We start from the raw sequence: 10036 nt of genomic DNA, 5'->3' as shown, positions 1-10036 counted from the left end.
AAAAAATATACTATATTTATATATTGGAAGAATTAATATTGTTAAAACACCCATATTACCCAAAGCAATCTACAGATACAATGCAATCTCTATTAAAATTCCAATAGCATTTTTCACAGAAAAAGAACAATCTTAAAATTTGTATGAAACAACAAAAAATCTCAAATAGACAAAGCAATCTTGAGAAAAAGAACAAAGTGGATGCATCATACTTCCTAGTTTGAAACTATAGTACAAAGCCTTAGTAACCAAAATAATATGGTATTGGCATAAAAATAGACACGAAGATCAATGGAACAGAATAGAGTGCCCAGAAGTAAAACCATACAGATGTAGTCAATTAATTTACAACAAAGGAGCCAAGAATATACAATGGGGAAATGATATTCTCTTCAATAAATGATACTGGGAAAACTGAACAGCAATATGCAAAAGACTGAAACAAGACTGCTAACACCATATGATGCAGGATGGTGCAAATTCCCCCAAGTAGAGACTCGAGCCCTACGTCTGCTGAGAGAGGGTCTTTGACTTGGTGCAGGAAAGAATTCAAACACAAGCCAGAGACAAAAGGAAAGTTTATTAGAGAAGGAATCATGCTCTACAGACAGAGACATGGTTTCCTCTTCAAGTAAGAGAATGAGACTCCAAGTGTTTAAGGAATTAGGTTTATATCTGTTTTCCTTTTTGGGTGTGGGCATTCAGCGTTAAAGGCATGGGAAAGTAGTTGTTAATAATCTCAACAGGAATCTTCCTGTAGGTTCCCCATGGTCTGGCCCTATGCTGATGAGACAGGTTCCCATGTCTAGCAGCATGTAGCAGGGTCTGAATGCAATCTGGTTTAATATTTTGTCAATATGTGTAGTTCTCATGCCTCTTTTCTATGTTATATGCACAAAAATTAACTCAAAATGTATTAAAGACTTGACCATAAAACCTGAAATCATAGAAGTCCTAGAAGAAAACACAAGGATAACTTTTGAGATTTAATATCAAAGCAAAGGCAACAAAAGGAATAAATAATAAACATGTGAGACTACAACAAACTAAAAAGCTTCTGTACTACAAATCAACAAAATGAAAGGGAGGAGCATACTTTCTCTTTCCACCAAAGACTGAAGACTGTGTTTCACTGGCTGGGGCTGTAGATAAAACACTAAAGATCTGTGTAGGGCAGAGCAGTCCCATCTAGTTGAAAAGAATTCTTTACCCTAGGGCTGCCTTGTCCTAGGGCCATCTCACCACCATGCTGTTCTACAACCCTGCTCCTTCGTAATTGAGCTGTAGCACTATTGAGCTGTTCCATAGCTGTGCTATTCTCACAGCCATACTGTATCAGAATTGAGCTGTTTGCATCTAAATAAAGTTCCCTTCTTCATCACATCCCAAATTAAAGATTCCTGTTGGTGTTGAGTTGGCACCAACAACCATCAGTAGACACTCTCATATTAAATTTTTGTATATGTGCACCAGGAGAATATATAAGGATGTTCATAGCACTACTGTTCAAAAAAAAAAAATTGGAAAGAAAGTAAATGGCCAGTAGAATTGTAAATTTATATTCACACAAGACCACTTTATAAAGCAATAGAAAGGAATGCATAAGTCTTACAAACATCTTCTTAAGTAAAAAAAGATCATAGGTGCATAGGACCTTAGGCTGATGGGGACACCGAGAGTCCTCGGGCGCAGGTGGGACACTGGCAATGCAGGTGACTGTGCAGAGGAGCTTCAGGGAGGGCAGGCAAGGGCTGGTGGCTCCGTGAGGCCCCATGAGCAGTCCCAGGCTGAGAATGGCAACCCTTGACCAGAAGTTGCCAGATGTCCTTCTGCAGAACCTGTGCTGCTGGATCCTAGGCAAGAGTGAAGCTGATGTAGCCCAACAGTCCAGTATGCTATGCAAGTTCTTGGCAGCAACTTTGCCTCAACTGTTGAAAGAGATGAATTTCTAGTAGCTGAAAAAAATCAAAAAAGAACTTATTCAACAAAGAAAGGAAGAAGATGCTGCATTGTTTTCAGAACATCACAGAAAATTTCATTTGCAGAGAGTTCTGAAAAATAAATGGTCAACTCTTTACCTCTTGTTAAGCCTAAATGAGGATCCACGCAAACAGCCAAACAAGGTTTCTGGTTATTCCACATTATTTGTTCAAGCATTACCAAAAGATGCTCACTCAACTCCCTACGACTAGGGCCAGGGTTCAGACTCTCTCATTGAACTACCAGGATCACAGCACCCAGTCAGCACAGGGCTCTAGCAGTATGGGAAGCAGTGGCATCAACAGTATAAGCATGTATGCCCTAAATCAGCAGTCCTCAACCTTTATGGCACCAAGGACCAGTCCTCCTATGAAAATCTAATGCCCGATGATCTGAGGTGGAGCTGAGGCAGTGATGCTAGCACTGGGGAGCGGCTGCAAATACAGATGAAGTTTCACTCACTTGTCTGCCACTCACCTCCTGGTATGCAACCTGGTTCCTAACAGGCCACAGATCAGTACTGGCTTGCAGCCAGGGGTTGGGGACCCCTGCCCTAAATGGCCCAACTCCCACACCACAATCTCTTCTTTGGAGACAGTCTCATCAAGTTGCAAGAGTCAGAGACTGTCTTCAACAGCAGTTGGGGGTCACGTATTACATGAACTTTAACTGCAAACCAGCCTTCTTTACAAACTACTACCTCAAAAGGTATTCCCAACACTGTCTCACAATGTGACAAGGCCAAGGAGAAAAGGAGATGCAAGCGGTATTGTGGAAGTTACTGAGGCATCCCTTGTCAGAGATATTTTATGCATATTCCAGGGCATAGATAGCAAAAACATCAAGAGGAGCAACACTAAAAACTGTTACAAAGTGGATGGAAAGGCAAACCTAAATAAATCCTGGAGAGATATGACAGTCAGACTTGCTGAGTTGGGATGGTTATGTAATAAAACCAGAAAACACAGACCAGAGGAGTCTAGATCATTCATTTGGAATTGTAGGTCAGAGATTTTGTGCTGCCTTGCACCAAGAACTCAAAGACTACTACCAATTACTCTCTGTTTTGCACTCCTAGCTGTAGTTAGAGGATGATCAAGGTGTGAATTTGGGCCTTGAGAGTAGCTTAACAATCCAGTACCTCTTGGTTTGGACATATGGTCCCAGGATAAGACTGAAGACTCTTGCAGCCCTGGTGGGCCACTGCCAAGGAAGGAAAGGAAGTAGGCTGGCCTCAGCTGTCCATGCCTACACAAAAACGGATACCTATATATGAGGTCATTGGTGCAGCATATTTTCAGCTTAGTGTCACATGCCATCCTGAGCTTTCTTTACTGTTGGATATACAATGGGGAGCTAGAGGACACTTACCACAAAGTAAAGAATGCTACTCAATTCTCAGACTCGAATTTAAGAAGCTTGGGCACTCAATTACTCTTTCGTTTATTTTTCCCGCCATTACTATTTTTTCTTAAAAGTAATACTACGACATCTCATTTGAATGCCACGCATATTTTATATAGTGCTTTGAAAGACAGTTACTTCATTGATATCTGCTGAGGGCTGTATTTGATTAGGGGGAAATTTTTATCCCAAAATTAATAGTGAGAAACTCAGCAAGGTCAAATCACTTGTCCACATGTACTAGCAATAGCAAGTTGATGTCAAAGCTAGGGCTAGGTCTGTTAAGAATTTGTCCAGTTTTCCTTGCAGAACAAGATTACATGTTCTGTTGCTTTGTGTGATTACTGTATAAACTAAACTCATTTTGATTAACTATGGTGCTAACAATTTTAATAAAACAAGTTATTTGTAGATGTACCTATTAAAATACAGGTAGTTCTGCTCTAACGCAACACATTTCTAAAAAGTCACTGTGCTATGGGAAACTACAAAGTCAAAACCACAGGACTTCCAACAAAAAGTAGAATGAAGGGGCACCACACTCAAAAACCTTGTCAGTGACATTAAATTTAAAAAGAACTCAATAGAAGTTGTAGCATAATTTTAAACACATTAAATTGTTAAGATATATGTAAATTCTAGAATAAATGTGGCTTTTACCTTGAAAAAGCTCAGATGTTGGCCTGTGGACATTGGTCAAAGGGGACTTATCTAAAGTGCAGCAGGTTGTAGCTGCTGACACACACTATGGATTAAGGTAGCTGGTATGGATAGATTACTGTTTCTCATGGTTGAAATTTCACTTAAGCAATCACAAAATTTGTGTTATGCTCAAATTGTTTCCTAGTTATTTGTGCTATAACAAATTGTTTTAGAAACAAGCATGACAGCAGAACCAACTGTATATGGTATTGTTTTGTGGGTGCTTTCAAAAGACATAAGTGGCATTCTACATGTACATGTGTTGTGCAAGTTGCTCGTCTTGTAGCCCTTTCCATGGCAGTGTTATAGCTGTACTTTAATACTGCATATTATTTTATTATATAGATAAATATTTTACTTAGCAACTCTCTTCTTGATGAAGATCATGTTCTTTGTAGTTTTAAACCTTACGAACATTATTAAAATGAACATCCTTAAGAAAAAATAGATTATAAAGATTGATATTTTTATAAAGCTCAAAAGAAGTAAAACTGAAAAACATGTTGAGGGATACACACATGGGAAGGGATTTTTAAAAAGGAAAAGAAAACCTGATTAATGGGATAAAATATTTGTAAATCATATAACTGATAAAGGGTTAATATCCAAAAATGTAAAAAGAACTCATACAACTTAACAGAAAAAAATCCAATTAAAAAATGCACAAGGATTGAAGACATTTTTCCAAAGAAGACATACGAATAGCCAACAGAACATGAAAAGGTGTTCAACATTACATAATAATCAAGGAAATGCAAATCAAAGCCACAATAAAATATCATCAAAGGACTGTTACAATGGCTATTATCAAACAGATAAGAAAGAACACGTGTTAGCAAAGATGAGAAGAAAAGGGAATCATTATTCACTGTTAGTAGGAATGTAAATTGGTGTAGCCACTGTGGAAAACAGTATGGAGTTTCCTCAAAAAATTAAAAATAGAACTACCATATGACCCAGCAATTCCACTTCTGGGTATTCAACCAAAAAAGTGAAATCACTATCTTGAAAAGATATCTGCACTCCCATGTTCATTGAAGCATTATTTATAATAGCCAAATATGGAAACAGCTAAGTGTCCATCAGTGAATTATTCAGCTATAAAGAAGGAGGAAATCCTGCCATTTGTGACAACATGGATGGAACTTGATTCATTATGCTAAGTGAAATAAGTCAGAGAAAGACAAATACTGTATGATTTTAGTTTTAATATGGAATCTAAAAAAAAAATCTCATAGTTACAGAGAACAGATTAGTGGTTGCCAAAGGTGAGGGGTGAGGGCGGGAAGCAAAATAGAAATGAAATGAAATGAAAGTTGTCAAAAGGTACAAACTTTCAGTTATAAGACAAATAAGTCCTAGGGATATGATATACAGAGTGGTGACAAAAAAAAAAAAATCAAAAGCTATCCCGGCAAATTGAAGAAGATTGCATCTATGCTTCTACTATATCCTAAAACTAAAAAACAAATGTTTTCTTAATTGAATCAAGATCATCTATGTGCATCCAAAGCCAACATCATATTTAAGGTATAATCTGTAGTCAGTCTAGTCTAATCAAGTATAAAAACAATGAGAAGAGAAAGAAATAAAAAGTACAAAATTGGGTTACAGGAGACCAATCTTTTTTTGCAAGTGGTATGAATGCAAGATGAAAATTCAAGAGAATTCACTAAAGAGTTTAGAATTCAAATGTTCAATGTTATCTCCTCTGGAATGTGCCTACCTTTTTCCAAAGGGTGCTACTTAATTGTCATGCAAAACTTATTCTCAGCCAGATTCATGACCCACCTTCAAATTTATAAATCTGTTTGCTAGGGTATTAATATTCTGACTGTATTTTTACTCTTTCGCCAAAGAATTATTAATAAAATTATGAACTCTAGCATATTCTTTGTCTTAAAATTATATATCATGATGTTGCCAGAATGGTTCTTGTCTTATTCCGTAGAAAAGAATTCAAGGGTATGAGGAACAGCAACTAGGAAAGTGCAAGATTTATTAAAGGAAAAGTACACACTGGCGGGGGGACAAGTGCAGGCTTATGAGAGAGAGAGAGAGAGAGAGAGAGAGAGAGGACAAGTGCAGGCTTATGAGAGAGAGAGAGAGAGAGAGAGCGTGCGCGTGAGTCGCCCCACAATGGCTGATTATAAACTTTTTGTTCTCCCTAGAGGCAGAGTCCAGGAAAACATGGTGCTGACCTAAGCTTGTTGTCTATCCCAGTGAGCAGGGAGCTGTTTCTCAATTTTTCTTCCTCTGTGGTGTTTCTGGAACTGTGGCTTCAGGTGCATGATGGGAGCTGCAGTATTTGCAATGTGGATGAGATTATAATGATATTATAATTAGCCAAAGGTCATGCTTTAGCCAAAGATGGCGTCAGGTGGGAAAATACCAATTGGGGCTTATCTACCCCTGCCAGGGCTAAAACAAGGAGAGATTTGAAGAAAGGAAAAATTTCCAGAGCTGTACCCTGGAGGGTGTCCCTGCACTACCAGTCCTGCCTCAAAAATGATTTTATTTCTGAAATTTGGGCTATAACAGTAGAGAAGCAGCAATCTGTAGTTTGTTTAGCTTTACATCAGTCCTCCCTACTCTCCTTCATAGAAAAGCTCCCAGATTTGAAACCACAGATTTCTTTTTCAGTAGAAAGCAGAATTCTCTTGCCTACCTAGGCACTGAGGGGCATGCCATGGTCAAGAATGATGCAGAAACTTTTGCAGCTATGTGATTTATCAAATTGGGATTCAATAGATACCTATAGATGTTAATATCACTATGTAGAAATGTTTTCCTTTTTTAATTTCCTTTTTCCCTCTCTGAAGTATAAATTCTGAGATTTTTAATTCAAACGTTACTTTTAAGGCTGAGCAAATGTGTTGATTTCTAAATGGGGGAAGGGAAATCTGTTAAGTAGTCAAAGAGGAGGGGAAAGGAAGCGAGAAGTTAGGGTCCAACCAATTTAGAGAGAATGTGTGAAAATTCTTTTCTGTGAGGTTTGGGGCAAATAGGCTGAACCATTACCTAGTCCCCTGGAAACAAAAAATGCATTCATTTTTCTCTGTTAAATCAGCCCTACCCAGGGCTCATGTGGCTTTCCATGAACATGATTAGCAGTTTGGAAAGCCCAATTGCCAAACAATTGCTTTCTGTGAAGATTTCATACAATGTTCTTAATGACCAAAATAATTTAATTGGCAAAGCAATTAAATAGACTTAAGGTTTAAAGTTTCATGGCTAGATCTTGGGTTTAGTTGAAATTATTTTCTCGTGGCCCTATTCCAAAAGTAGTATGACTAAATATCATCATCCCTTGCAGAAACTGATATTTAGGAGTGAAAACATTTGGCGAACAGAACTTATAAATCTTTCTTCATGTTTTACCCAAGAGATATGATAGGGTTGAGGACATGCTACTCAAAATATGGCACCTTTGCATATTGAATATTTTAAGCTAAAGGAGTTAGAGAAAATGGCTAAAGCACGAAAGTTACTCTGATGTTCTACCAACTCTTCTCCCCTGAAACAGGTTATAAAATACTCAAGTGAGAGATGACTTTTCTATACTTAGAGGAAAAGAGCATCCTTATCTAAGAAGACAAGGAGACACCAAGAAGAATCCTAGCAAATAAGCCTTGATAAGTTTTTCCCCAGTTTAGCACACTTACCTCATATTTTTTTTTACTTATCATATTTCTCCACAACTGTTCACTCTCCATAAAACCCGGCATAAAAACATTCAAGTTTAACCATTTCTTATGGTCTTCATTTCCTTATGAAAACTCCTGTGTCATGTAAAACTTAAATTAAATAAATTTGTGTGCTTTTCTTATGTTAATCTGTCTTTATCATTTTAATTTTCAGACACAGTTAGAAACCTTAAGAGAGTATAGGAAAACATTTTTCTCTTACATTACCTTCCTAAAATAAATTGGAATATTTTTGTCCCTTTTTGTGTGCTGCAACAGTGTATATGATCCTGTATTGGAATGACAGGAAAGCACATGTGTTATTACTCCAAATCTTGTGCTCTGGAACACCCTCTATCCCACCCTATAGTCTATCCCTCATCAATGTCCTTAGATTCCAGCCCTGAGCTATGATAATCACTCCCAAAATGTTGACTGTAGGATTTGGTGATTATTTGAGTTTTGTCTTAACCTGAAGAGAAACTACTGTAAGAGAAAACAGTGGGAGAAATGGGAGACATTGATGAGAAAAACTCTTTGTGGAAGAATGTAAGAAGCAGGAGAAAAGAAATTTTGCTTTAATTTGGTTTCGTTTCAAATAACTCATCATTTTCAAAGGACTAAAACCGCTGAGTGAATGAATAGACAAGTGTTATTGTTTTATTTCTAGAAGCTGGACATTTCGCATTTTTCCTATTCCACCCTCACTTTTGGCAACCATGAGCCATGAAGTTCTTTTTTTAAAAAAAAGACCCTCTTGCTCTGTGGATTAACCCACAAATGGACCAGTGGACATCTTGTCAAGAACAAGTCAAACAGGAAATCTTCAAGTCAAGCATAGAAGACACCGAGTTCTGCAAAAGAATCCATTCACTTTATCCTTTTTAAACCTGCAGTATAAATGAAATGAATAACCTACTTTTTTTCAAGGCTTAAGCCAACCCTGTACTTCCAGAAAAACTGTCTATGAAGCTTTTGGGCCATCATGGACCTTCATCCAACACCACCGTCATTTATTTCAGACTCCCACCATCCATATGTACCATATATCTAAGCTCTTTCCCTCGTCTTTGCTATTTTCTGTAAGGGTTTCTGCATCAGCTTCCTCCTTAACCTATCTCTCAAAGTCATTAACCAAAGACTTTGACAGGGTCACATTACATTGATGAACAGCTCCTGATACCTATATATTCAGTTTTTGCAATTTTAGAGACTGTTATAGTTTTAACTGTTGATGAATTTAATGTGAAACAAGGAACTCTTTATTAACATGAATGTTCAGAATCATAGATAGGAAAGCCCCTCACCTCTCTACATATCCTTTGTATCTTACATGACAGAGGTTCTCCACAGATTGGCCTCATGGCCTAATAGATAAAAGTGTCTGATTCTTGATTGGAAGATTGAGGGCTCAAGTCATGACTGCTGTTTTCCTTTACTGATCTGATTCACTTCCAACTTGGATAAAGCTTGGAAATTTCTTAAAATTTAATTTGCAGCCTTTGCCTTCTTATTGCTGTCATCTGGTCATCAGTTCACACATAAAGGTAAAACTCTTATTTAACAAGTATACATAGGATTCCTGTTGTGTGACAAGTACTTTACAACTGAACAAGACAGAAATAGCATGTGTCCTCAAGAAGCTTAGTTTCTACTGGACCCAAAAAGATGAAAACAAGAACAGTTATCCCTTGAACAACACTAGGGTTAGGCGCACTGATCCTTGTACATGTAACTTTGACTCCCTCAAAACTTACAGTCTTCTCTTGGTATCCATAGGGGGATTGGTTCCAGGACCCCGGCAGATACTCAAATCTGGGATGCTTACGTCCCCTATATAAAATGGCGTAGAACAATATGTACAATCAGCTCTCCAAATTGTGGATCCCCAATCTAAGTGGAAAATATGTTTTTTAGCCATGGTTGGTTGAATCCATGAATGCAAAACCCAAAAATGCTGAAGGCAGACTGTATGTTAAAAAAAAAAGTGAATCCAGGCAGTCCAAACCCATGTTGTTCAAGGGTCAACTGTAAACAGAAACAAAATGACTAAAATTTGGTTCAAGCCCTAAAAAGAAATAAGCAAATGGACTGAGATCAAGAATAAAGGACGGAGGCTTCTTTAGGCAGAGTGTTCCTGGCAGAAGGAATAATGATGCTAACTTGCTGAGAACCTGGGAGCACTTAGTATTCTCAAAGTTCAGATACTGGACTTTTGGGGGAGGTAATTAAAAGGCATAAGAGTGAGTTAAATTTCTGGGAAC

General features: G+C 37.7%; 1 pseudogene; it reads left to right on the top strand.

Moving 5' to 3' along the window:
- Window positions 1-1766: 1766 nt before the first annotated feature.
- LOC120599513 (gamma-tubulin complex component 3-like) lies at window positions 1767-3540 on the top strand (annotated as a pseudogene).
- Window positions 3541-10036: the final 6496 nt, after the last annotated feature.

The sequence above is a fragment of the Pteropus medius genome, unplaced genomic scaffold (assembly GCF_902729225.1).
Source record: "Pteropus medius unplaced genomic scaffold, Ma_sr-lr_union100, whole genome shotgun sequence".
Classification (NCBI taxonomy): Eukaryota; Metazoa; Chordata; class Mammalia; order Chiroptera; family Pteropodidae; genus Pteropus; species Pteropus medius.
Note: the sequence above shows the minus strand (reverse complement) of the source record. Positions and strands in the feature narration are given on the sequence as shown.